Source organism: Dasypus novemcinctus, chromosome 16 (genome assembly GCF_030445035.2).
Source record: "Dasypus novemcinctus isolate mDasNov1 chromosome 16, mDasNov1.1.hap2, whole genome shotgun sequence".
Classification (NCBI taxonomy): domain Eukaryota; kingdom Metazoa; phylum Chordata; class Mammalia; order Cingulata; family Dasypodidae; genus Dasypus; species Dasypus novemcinctus.
In genome coordinates, this window is record NC_080688.1 from 92,048,597 (window position 1) to 92,060,585 (window position 11,989).

Here is an 11,989-nt window from a genome sequence, read left to right on the forward strand (position 1 = left end):
AAACACTCTCCATTCCCTGAGGCACTGATTTGATCTCCAAATCAAACGGATCAGATGTTTGCAATAAGTTCAACCAAGTCACATTCATTTTCGTGTCTGCTTTGCCTGACATCAAATAAACAGTTATTTTTAAAATCGAGTACATCACAGAGCTGTGACACAGGCAACCTTTAGAAAAATGAATGATTTATTTAAAAGGTTGGACGTGTCACATGAGCGTCTGAATCAGCACACAAAAAGCCACATGTGGCAGCCGCGGGGGCGGCCAGCAGGGCATCGACGAGGAGGGTGTGGCGCAGATTAAACGAGACTCTTCTCCCCAGACATTTGAAACCAGTGTGCAAATGTGACATTCCGAGGCTGAGACCGAAGTCACCAGAATGGATTTGCTGTGCGTTATCTCGGAGGCTCCGTGTTCAGAACTTATCGTGGTAATGCCTTCTGGTTTGATAGTGGCGCTTCGTCCCTGTGGTGCCAGGGCCCGTGTTTAGCACTCAGAGATCGTGGGGTGCGGAGGGCCCTACCGATGGAGGTGTGGGTGTTAAACTGGTTTCCTGGCCTCCGACGCTGCAGAATCTCTAAGTGCGGCGAGAGTGGGGCCCATCAGCAAAGCGCAGGGCGCAGCGCAGAGGCGCGGTGGGCTGGCCTTCCTCCCTGCTCGGCCGTGGCCTTGGAGGGGGGTGCAGCCTGGGCCTGTGCAGGGGGCTCCCGGGGGCGGGGGCACCCAGGCCGGGCTCCAGCCCCGCCCAGTCGTGGCTGTTGACCTTGAACAAGCTCGGGGTTCTCTGAGGGCCTTCACGTGTGAAGCCCGGGCGGGGTCCCTGGGCTGCCTGAGGGCTCCCCCCGCCGGGCAGCCGGCCCGAGGGGGGCCTGCTGCCGGTGCTCTGTAGGCCCATGTCCCCGGGCGCTTGTCCCCAGGGCCGAGAGCAGCGTGGAGGCTTGGCCGGCGCCAAGGCGCCCCGTGTCCTGCGGTGTCACGGAGAGCTGGCCTGGCACTAGGACCCCGTGTGGGTTCCCAGGAGAAGCCGGAAGGACGCCAGGGCCACGCCAGCCTGCGGGGAGAGCAAGGCACGCGGGACCCGCCGTCACTCACAGGTCGTCTCCCCCCAGGGCAGGTAGGCGACACCTCCTGGGGCAGGTAGGACTCAAGGAAACCTGGCCAGAGGGTGGGCAGAGAGAGAGGTGGGGAGGGGAGGTCCTGGCCACCTTTCCTGTGCATTTCCTGTGCTCTCACCTGCAGCCTTACCTGTGCACTTCCTGTACTATCACTAGCTGCCTTACCTGTGCCATTACGACCCTACCTGTGCACTTCCTGTACTATGACCTTCAACCTTACCTGTGCCGTTTCTCGGGGCCCCCGACCTCAGGGCAGCCCCGTGGTGCGTGGAAAGCCTGTGGCTCTGGTCACCCCAGGGAGCCCCCCTCTGCCACCCTGGGCTGCAGGCTCCAAGAGGAAGCTGCCGAGGGAGGCTCCAGCCTCCAGGGGCTCGGCTCCAGCTCGGGGGCTCTTCTGATCCACAGGAAGGGCTGTAGGATGGTGCCCCGGCCGTGCTCGAGCCTCCACGCCTGGAGGCCAGGATCCTCGGGGGGGCGGGGGGGCTTCCCAGCCCTCTGGGTTCAGCCCACCCCCAGAACTCTGCAGGCTGGAAGCCCCCTCCCAGGGCTGCGCGTGGGGGTGGAGAGGACCTCCTGGGCCCCAGGCCTTGCAGGACGCCTGGCCAGGAGACCCCCGAGGCATCTCGACACTCAGGCCTGTTTTTGGCCCTACTGGGTGCTCCTAGTTGTGAATTCCCACCTGCCTTACAAAAATGGTTTGAAGCTAAAATAAGGAAATGAAAATAAAAACAGCATTTACATCCACGACATTTTATTTCATGCCTAAGGTGTCACAATGTGAAGCACAACCCTCTAGCTGCGGTACAATTGGGAATTACGGTTGTGGTTTTACAAAAAACTTTTCGGCCGGCAGCGGGGTGTGAGCTGGGCGTGGGTGTCATTGCTTCTGCGTGTCCCGCTCGCCCAGCCGAGCCGGGTTGCAGGACCTGGGCTGCTGCTCCTCGATTTCCCCTTTCAAGCCTCTGCACTCTCGTCTGTGCTGAGTGTGAGCTTAGCTGGGACCGAGGTGATCTGTAAACAAAATTAAAGAAGCCTCAGGAACAAAAAGCAGGGTCAGATTTAAGGAGGCAGAAGAACCCACATTTTGAGAAACAGACTGCCAACCTCTCTGGCCCTGGAAGCACATTTCTTCTGCCTTTCTCTGAGAAAGAAAACACCACAGGCCATAAAATGAAAAAAAAAAAAAACACGTCCTTTCAGACACAGAGGGGCAGGAGAGACTCAGCATTGTTCCCCTAATGGAATTGACATTCTGAAATGAATGTGACGACCTTTCGAGTGGGGCGGGCAGGGTCTGTTTCATCAAGTTCAGCCTAAGCCCCCCTCTACCTGAGACACAAGCCCCGGGGTGGCTGCCGCTGCTCCAGACATCTCAGCCCTCACGTGGAGAAGGGGCAGGTCAGAGGGATGTGTTCTCAGGAGGCCCCATCCTTTCACCCGGAAAGACAATCTTCTATGTAGCCTTCCCCTCGCGTGCCTGGGCAGCCCTGGGTCACATACAGGGAAGAGCACGAGGAGTGGCCGTGATTTGCTCCGTGGGGCATGGAGGGGCCTGCCTTCCCCATCAGGAGGTCTGAGCCCCACACCTGAACCAAATCGGAGCCTGTTCCTGGAGAAAAGGGCAGACAAGAGGCAGTGCCTGCGCCGCTCCCAGCGCCGCCCACCTCTGCCCCAGCCTTTGCCTCCTGCTCCTGGCTTGCTCGTCCGTCTGGACCCCTGGCCTTAACTGGCCAACCTGTCAGTTTTGTCCTCTGTAAACTGAGAGGGATGAACGCTGGCAGGCTTCTGCGCAGCCCTGCCCGTCCTGGAACCCCGGGCTCGGCGCGGTGCCCAGGGCATGCTGGGAGCAGGTGCCTGGGGAAGGGGCTCGGGCTGGGGCTAGTGAGTGCCCCCCAGTCCCGTCACGAACCTTAAACAGGACCCTCCGAAGCTGCCCGGGTCCCTGGTGCTCCCTCCGGGCGGCAGAGCCGGTTCAGAGCCGCCGGCGCCCGCAGGTGAGCCCCCTTTTACTCTCGACCGCACTCGTCCCTCGCCACAGCGCCCGCGGGCTCCAGAAGGCTGCCTCTCCCCCAGACCTCCTGTGGCCTCTGCCTCCAGGCCGCGGGCCCAGGGTGGTGCTACCTGGGCTCCCGCAGGGCCTGATCAGAAGGCGCTAGCCACGGGGCCTGGTCAGAGGGCGCTACCCGCGGGACCCTGCTCCAGGCTGGCACTGCCCGCGGGGCCTGGTCAGAGGGCGCTACCCGTGGGACCCTGCTCCAGGCTGGCACTGCCCGCGGGGCCTGGTCAGAGGGTGCTACCTGCAGGGCCCTGGCCCGGGCTGGCACCCCAGCTCCCACGGGGCAGCTGCCTGCTGAGGACCGCGGGCACCGCACACGCCCGCTCCAGCTCCTGGGCTGCCTCGGGCCATCTCTCCTCAGTGACGCGCCCGCACAGTCTCTGGGCGGTTACCGCGGGCTTTGAGCAGCGCCGGGGCCGGCAGCCCTTCCCTCCTCCCAGGGTCTCCTCAGACCCTAGAGACTTCAGGGTCACAGGGGCCTTGGGAGAGGCGCTGCCCTCGGCTCCCGGGGCTCCGGCCGCGGCGCCACCCGCACCCCCACCCCGCAGTCGCATTCCCAGTTCGATGGACGAGGCTGTGGTCCCCAGGAAGCCACGCCCACTGCCCCCCAGCCTGGCTGCCGGGGTCCCCTCCTTTCTCCGTCCATTTCCATCTGGAGGACCAGGCAGGGGGGATGCGAACCCCGGAAATCAGGCTCTGCTCTTCGCCCGCTCGGCCCCGGGATCTTTGCTGGCTGCTGGAGTCACTGGTGTGCGCTGGGGGACGGGGACGGAGCAGGCGCTGGCTCTAAATCACGTGCCTGGCCGCGCCAAGAGGCGCCGTGCTGGAAACGCGCGTGATTTATCCTCCGCAGCTGGAAGCTGCCCTTTCGCTCCCGCTCCTCTCCCCTTGGGCCCTCGAAGCAGCAAACATCTTTCCAGCCCGACGCGTGCGCGGGGAGGCCCCGATCCTGAGCGTGCCGGAAGCTTCCGTGTGCCCATGCCAGCGCAGCCCGCTGTGGCCCGCAGCCCTGCGGCTTCGGGGGCTCTGGAACGGCGGCGTCTTCCACGTGTCAAACGGCAGATGCCGCCGAGGAGTGTCCAGTCGCCGTCAGCCTTTCTAGAAGGAAGAAGGAGGCACTGCGATGTCCCACGGGCAGCCACGCTGTGCGCCTGAGACCCACTGCCGGGGGGGCTCCTGGGTCCCCCCCACCTGGCGCTGGGACACGTGGGGCTGGGCCGACAACCTTCCCCTAGATGCTCAGTCCAGAAGAGGGGAGCAGGGGCTCCCCAAGCCGCAGGCCGCAGGGCAGCACAGGACGTAGGGGTGCCGCAGGGCTCTGGGCAGGGCAGCTCCCAGCACCCACTCCCGAGGGGTCTCTGGGCATTGGAGGAGGCCGACCTGTCGCTCGCGGCCCAGTTTGGTGGCTTTCCTCGCCCAGCAGGTTTCCGGGGCTCCCCGGACCCCACGAGGCAGGAAGGCGCTGCTGGGTGCTCTCGGGGGTGCCCAGCTTGGCCCAGTTCACCAGAGCCAAACGGCTTAGGAGTGAAGCCACGACCAGCAGAAGAATCAATACACCAGGTGAAAAACGGATTATTCATCCGAGCCGCGCCCTCCGTCCCAATAACGAGCGAGCCAGCAGAGGGAGAGCCGCGGCCACATCGGCCGGGCCGTGGGGGGCCCGGGCACCCCCAGCCTGGCGGGTCGGGGGCGCCCCTACGCCCCCCGGCCGCAGCCCGCCTGCTCCCCGTGTGACAGCCCCTGCAAGCCCCGGCTGACAGCTCCTCAAGCCCGCGGAAGGACCCAGCGTTAATTAAGTCATTGCTGGACCGTAATTTCCTCGAGAAGTAAAAAATTCTCACACAGAAAAGGTTACAGAGACCTTTTCTGTGTCAAAATTACCATGCCGCATGAATATTAATGTGCTTAATGAAGACAACCTCTTTTCATGAAGAAGGGTCTGGAACAGGTGCCAAACCTGAAGTCTCGCTCCGCGGAGACGGCGGCCTGGGGGGGGCTTCCCGCAGAGCCCCCAGGGCGCAGCGGCCTCTGCGCCGGCCCCCGGGCCCCCACCCCTCGCCCCCGCTTCTGGAAGGCTCCGAGGAAGGGGGAGCTGCTCTCCCCCGAGAGGCTGAACTCAGCCCGAGGTGGGCCGGGCAGGGAGGAAGGGGACAGAGAGGGCCGGGGGCTGGGTCCACACAGCACGGTGGCCTGTCCCTCGCAGTCCCCAGAGGCCCTGGGTGGCCGCTGCCAGGACCACCCGCCCCCGGGGGCAGCCCCGTTCAGCCCAGAGCGCGGCCCGTGGGGGCGCATCCCGGCTCAGGGCCCCTCGGCCCCCCAGGCACCCCGAAGGGCCCTGGAGGGGAGGGGTGGCTTCAAGGGAGGCCCAGCCCAGGGTGCCTGGAGCTGGGTGGCCTCCGCGGTCCCAGGCGAGGCCCTGAGCTTCTCCCTTGCGCTGGGCTTGGGGATTCTCCTGGAGAACTGAGATGCGCCATCCCCCCCGCCCCGCCCGGCCCCGGTAGATTTGGGGAGGACACGAAGGGGGTAACGGGCGCTTGTCGGGAGAGCGTTTTAGCACCTCTAATAGGCAAGGCTGGAAATGTAAACAGCACCGACAGCAGCCCCGTGGGATATTGCGGCTGGGATTTCCGTTCCTTGGCTGCCTCCTCTCCGCGCTTTTCGCCCTCCACTTTATGAAAATGCTGAAAACGAACAGGCCGCTGGCCCCACCCGGGCACCCAGCTGGGAGCCGTGCATCCCGCAGCAGCCTCCCCAGATGGGGAGAGAAGGCCTCGGAGAGCAGAAATGGGCACGCGCTGGGATGAAGCCATCGCCCCACCCGGCCCTGCCGCCTCCAGGCCGCGCCGCCCGGGGCCCCTGAGGAACAGCCGAGGAATTCCTGCAATTTTCACAACTATCTGGTGCCTGAAGCCTGATAGAAAGTTGTAAAAAATCAAGTATATCAGAAGACACGCTCACTATCCACAGAGCTTTCCTTTTTGTTATGTTTTTGTTTTTTATGAACTTTTTGAGACAGGACAGTCAGGTTAGAACATTCTGGAAAGGTGTGATTCAATCTCCTCACTGCCTCATTGTCTGGGAGTCTTCTGATGACAACCCAGTTGGTCAGTCACGGGACTGGCGAGGGTGGGAAAGGCACGATCTTGATCTCGGCCAAAAGCCCACACCCGGTTTCCTCCCCGAGGGTTTCCTCCCCGAGCCCATGCCTCTGACTGTCCCTGGGGTGTTTACAGCAGCTCCCTCCCTGCCTTGCGCCCGGGAGGCCGAGCCCTGGGGCTCCCCTGCCCTCCTCGCGGCGTTTTGCCCGTGGGGAGCGTTAAACGACCTGGTGGGCGCACGTCCCCTTTGCTCTGCTGAACTGGGCCCCCGGCTGCCCGTCGTCACCGAGCGGGTCCAGCCACCTGCCAGGGACTTGGGCAGGTGCCTGCCACCTTTTTGTGTCACAGAACACGTCTTTGCGTTGGCGTCACCTTTGTCGTCACCATGACACACATCGCACATGGTTCCAGGCCCTCGGCCGCGCGGCGGGCGCCCCACAGTGAGGTGACACAGTGAGGACCAGGGGGTGATCCCAGCCGCGGAGCCTGGCTTCTGTGCTCCGTCCCCGCGCCCCGCTGGGGAGCGAGAGGGTGGCCCCGTCCAGACACGGCCCAAATAGCAGGTCCTCAGGCAGCGTCTGTCCAAGCAAATGGAAGCGAATTGGTTCCACTTACACGACAGTGACCGGCGTGTGGCCTGAAAGACCCCCGGGGGTCAGCCCGGGGGCCGTCGCCGGGGCGTGGGGAGCGCTCGGGCCGACCTGGGAGGGCTCTGCAGGGAGGAACCTGGGCCCCCGCGGCCTGAACCCGGGGGAGCGGGGGCCTGCCAGCACCCGGAGGCCAGTCCAGCCTGGGGCAGCCCCGGGAGCCCGGTGGGCCAGGGCTCCTCTCCCTGGCTCGGCGCCCCGCTGCGGGGGGTGCAGCGGGGACCGGCCGGCCACGGGGCCCCCATGGCCCCCCTCGGCACGCTCGTGCTGCCCGGCGCCGGCCCAGGTGGCGCGTCCTGAGCTCGCCCGGCACCTGCCGCGACACGCCTGCTAATGCCATGGCCCGTGACGCTTACACGCCGCTCGGACTCTCCCCGGGGGCTCGTCCGTCACCTCGGTGGTCCCGGAGGTGGTGGCTTCGGAGGACGGTCCCTGCCCTGATTCCTAGACCTCCACGCGGGCACGGCTCCCTGGCGCCAACAGCTCTCAGGGCCTCGGGCGGGGACCTGGGGTGTCGGCGTCAGCGCCGGGCTGGCCACGATGTGACCGCGCAGCTCAGAGGCGCCCTGCAAGGGCGGCCACCACGAGGCCCCGTCCTGCGCACATCACCCGGGCATTTGTCCGACAGAAAAGCGAGAGCCTCGCGGCTGGGGAGCGGTGTCCCTGCAGCCGCCCTGGGACTCGTCCTCGCGCCGGGTGAGCGCAGCACCTAGGGTGGGCCCGGCTGCAGGGCCCTCCATGTCCTGGGTGCACGGTGGGCCGGGGGTCTCTCCAGCCTCTCTAACCCCGAGGAGTGGTCCCTGTCCAGGCTGCACTGCAGCTGCCCCCTCCCGCCTCTGTCCAGGCAGCCCGCCTCCCGCCTCGGGGGTGCGCCCACCCTGACCGCGGGCCCCCCGGACAGATGGAGACCCGCACCCCGCGCCCCGCCGACGCGGGCCCGCCCAGCGCTGCGCTGCTCTCAGCTGGAGTGGAGGCCGCCGGAGCCCGTGCCCCTTGCCCGAGCCACAGGGGCCGCTGTCCCCGTGCCCGCAGCTGGGCGTCTGCAGAGGTCAGCGCGCCCTTGTGCCCCTTTGGTTTTCCTGCTGATTGTGCAACAGGCGCCTTGCGTGCGGACGGGCCCTGGTGGGACGTTCTCCAGGGGCGCCATGGAGATTGTCTTCTTGGCCCTGCCCAGTGGCCTGGAGGACCGTGCCTGGGCCCTGAGGTGGGCTCCGTTCCTTCCCACCTGCCACCTCGGGGGCTCTGGGAACCCTGCGCCTCCCCTGCGCTTCCATACCTGGCGGGGAGCAGGCAGCCCTGGGCCTCCCGCACCTGCAGACCCCCTGCAAGGCCACCGGAGCCATTCCCCTGCCCAGCAGGACCCCCAGCCCCCGCTGCGGCCCCCACACGCTCACTCCCCCCACAGCCCAGGGGAAAGAGACGGGCCTCGGGGAGCAGTGGGGCGGCCCCGGCTGGGAGCGGGCGGCCCTTGGAGCCCTTCCTGGGTCCAGCTCCGGGGAGCGACCAGGGCTCCGGGTGCCATCGGGCCGAGGGGGAGGGAGCAGAAGGGTCAGCTCACGTCCCACCCGATCCACCCAGAGCATCGATTCGAAACTCGCCCCAAGCTCGTGGGAGCACCCGAACCTTCTTAAAGGTAAGTCCCAGGAGAGCTCGCGGTCCTGGAGCTGACCCTGCCGGCTGGGGGACCCCGTGAGTGGCCTGAGTCCAGGGCCTCTGAGTGGGTGCTGCAGCGACGCGTGGCCAGGGGCGGCCTCGGCCCCTTGCTAGCGTCTTCTATAAACGGGAGAAACGCGCGGAGGCGCCCGAGGAAGGGGCGGGGGGCTTTACCCGCCGGGGAGAGGACCGCAGGGTGGCTGACAGCCGAGGACCCCGAGGGGGAGGCGGCCAGAGCCCGCAGAGCAGGCGGCGCGGGGTGCGGCCAGGCCCTCCTGAGGCGGGTCCAGGGTCACTTAGCTCTGGGGGGCACCTCTGGGATGATGGGGACACCTCTGCGGCCTTGGCCCTGCGGGAGCGTCCCCCTGAGGAATTCCTTGGTCCCTAGCCTACTGGCCGTCAGGCAGAGTCCAGGGGTGTCAGGAAAAGCCAGGCTGGAGAATTCCAGGGGGTCTCCCCAGCGACAGCCACAGAAGGCCTGGTGCGTGGCGGCGCCGCGGCTGCCCGCGCCCCGGGGGGCACAGGCCTGCAGGGGAGCGGGGTCCGCGGGCAGCGTCCCTGGGACCTGCCGGGGGGCAGGCCGGGGCCCAGCACCTGCCACCCATCTCGTCCGCCGAGGGCGCCCAGGGGCGGGAGGGCCTGGCCTGCAGGGCAGCGGCTGGTGCGTTGCCCTGGCCCTGGGCTGTCGGCGTCCCCAGGCGCTGGGGGGGGGCACGTGGCCTCTCGACCGCTGGCTGCCGAGCGCTGAAGGTAGCGCCGAAGGCCGCGGTGGACGTGGCTCCTCCGAGCGCTCAGGGCTGTTCCTGGGCACGAGGTGAGGCCCGACCTCCGCAACGGCAGCGTCACCGCAGTGGCCACGGCAGAGCCCCGAGCAGGCGCTGCAGAGGGAGCGGCGGGACTGCGGAGGGGCCTAGAGGGCGGCGTGCCCGGCGCGCTCCCTCCTCTCACCTGCGCCCAGCCCCCAGCGAGCCCCGAGCTCAGGTGCCTCAGTCCCGCAGGAGCGTCCCCTGGGTCAGGCTGCCAGGCCCCGAAGCTCCAGGGCTGTAAGGCCAGCCACGGAGACACCGCGGCCCAGCAGAGCCTCAGGGCGAGGAGCACGCGGGTGAGGAGCACGCGGGTGACGAGCGCGAACTCAGCGGAAAGGGCTCAGGCAACTGGAGACTCATTTGGAAAATACACAGTTGCCTTCGATTTTTTCCTTGCCTCCACGCAAAAATAAATGTGAACATAAAAAGTAAATCCTACCTCTTTTTCCCTCTCCCTGCAGGGACAGATGCTGGACATTGTATGTCCTCCCATAACCCACTGAGTGGACTGGGGGAGAGTGTAAATGACGATGTAAACTATAACCCATGTGGCGCAGCAGTGCTCCAAAATGTATCCACCAAATGCGAAGAATGTGCCAGGATGATGACAGAGTTGTTAATGTAGGAGGAATGGAGTTTGGGGGGGTGGGGTATATGGGAACCTCTTATATTTTTTAATGTAACATTTTGTGTGATTTATGTATCTACAAAAAGATAATAAAAAAAGTAAATCGTAAGAACACACAGAAATAAGGAGGTTTTAAAATTATTAGTGAGAAGAAGGCTTTTGCTAGCGTAAAACAAAATCCATATGTCAAGGATGAAAACAGAGGTTTGACTGAAGACATGATTTAAAGCCTGTAGAGCAAAGAAACCATCAGAAGAGTTAAACAGCATGAGACAAACCGGAGAAATAGTTGCAACATATATTACAAAGCAATATTCATTCTATATAAAGAGCTTCTATAAATCAACAAGAAAAATAGAAGTAACTCAGTGGACAAATGAACAAATAACTAAACTAGCCAGTAACTTATAAAAATATTCATAACCATAGTGAGTACTTTAAAAACACTGCTTCCTAGGAATACACCCCAAAGAAAGCAGGTCCTCGGACAGATACTTTGCACCATTGCTCACAATAGCCAAAGGCAGAAGCAGCCCAGGTGTCCATCAATGGGAATGGGCAAACAAAACGTGGCCTAGCCATCCGGTGGAATATAATGCAGCCGAAAAGACGTGAAGTGCTGGTCACGCTCCAACATGGATGGACCTCGACGACATCATGTTGGGAAATAAGCCAGTCACAAAAGGACAGATAATGGATAATTCTCTTATATGAAATACTTGGAATAAGAAAACTCAGAGAGAGAGAAAGCAGAATAACGTGGCTGCTGGGGTTAGGGGAAGGGGAATGGGAAGTTATTGTTAAATAAGACGTGTCTTGGTTTAGAATGATGAAAATAGTCTGGAAATAGTGGTGAAAGTTACACATTACTGCCAATGGACGAATGTCAAAGAACTGTCCAGTTAAAATGTTTAAAATGATTTTTATGTTATGCATATTTCACCACAATTAAAAATACTATGTTTTTACTGCTCAGCTGAGCAGATAAAAAGAGCAAAACTGCTACTTTCCCTTACGGTACTTGCATATACTGTTGGTAGGATAATATATTGTTACTACTTGTTTTGGAGAGGAATTGAGCTCTACCTGTTTACATTTAAAAGAGCCAAAGCATTTTTCTTTTCTTTCTTCTTTTTTAATTAGAGAAGTTGTGGGTTTACAGACCATTCATGCATGAACCAGGATGCCCATTATTAACGCCTTGCGTTGCTGTGGGACATTTGTTACAACTGAGGAAAGCCCATTTTTATAACTGTGCTAGTAACTGCAGTCCATGGTTTAACTTAGGGGTCACTGTTTGTGTTGTGCAGTTCCATGGATTTTTAAAGAAAATTTATTCTAGTGCCTTTTATGTAACCTAGAATTTCCCCATGACCACACTCCAGCACGTAATTCAGCACTGTCAACTGCATTCACATCACCACCATACAGAACCAAGACTTTTCCATCATCCCAAACAGAAACTCTGGACATTTTATCCCTATTCCCTACTCTCCCCCGTTCCCCTAGTAACCTCAGTTCTAGATTCTGACTCTATGAGTGTGGCAGTTTTAGATTATGTATGAATTCCAAAAAAAGAGATTGTGTTTGTAACCTGGTCTGCTCCTCTGGGCACGATACCCTTTGATTTAAATTCAAAGGCTTTTTACATTTATGGATTAAATCAAGATTAGACTTTGGTCTGACCACATCATTAGGGCATGCAGGGTTGAGTCCCTGCCTACTTTGTGGACTCAATCAAGAACATGGACATGAGGGGAAAGAGAGAGAGCTCCATAGACACGGCAGCGGCCCTGGGAAGAGAGATGGGCCATTTGCCTGATAGTTTACATCTGACCTTGTGAAGAGACCAGAGCAACCGAGCCTGGAAGGAAACAAGTCCCAGGGAGAGAAACGAGCTGTCGGCCATCCTATGGCTGAGACTGGAAGAAGCTGGGTCCACAGAGCCTTATGAAGGAAGAGGCTGAATGCTTGCAGACGTCGCC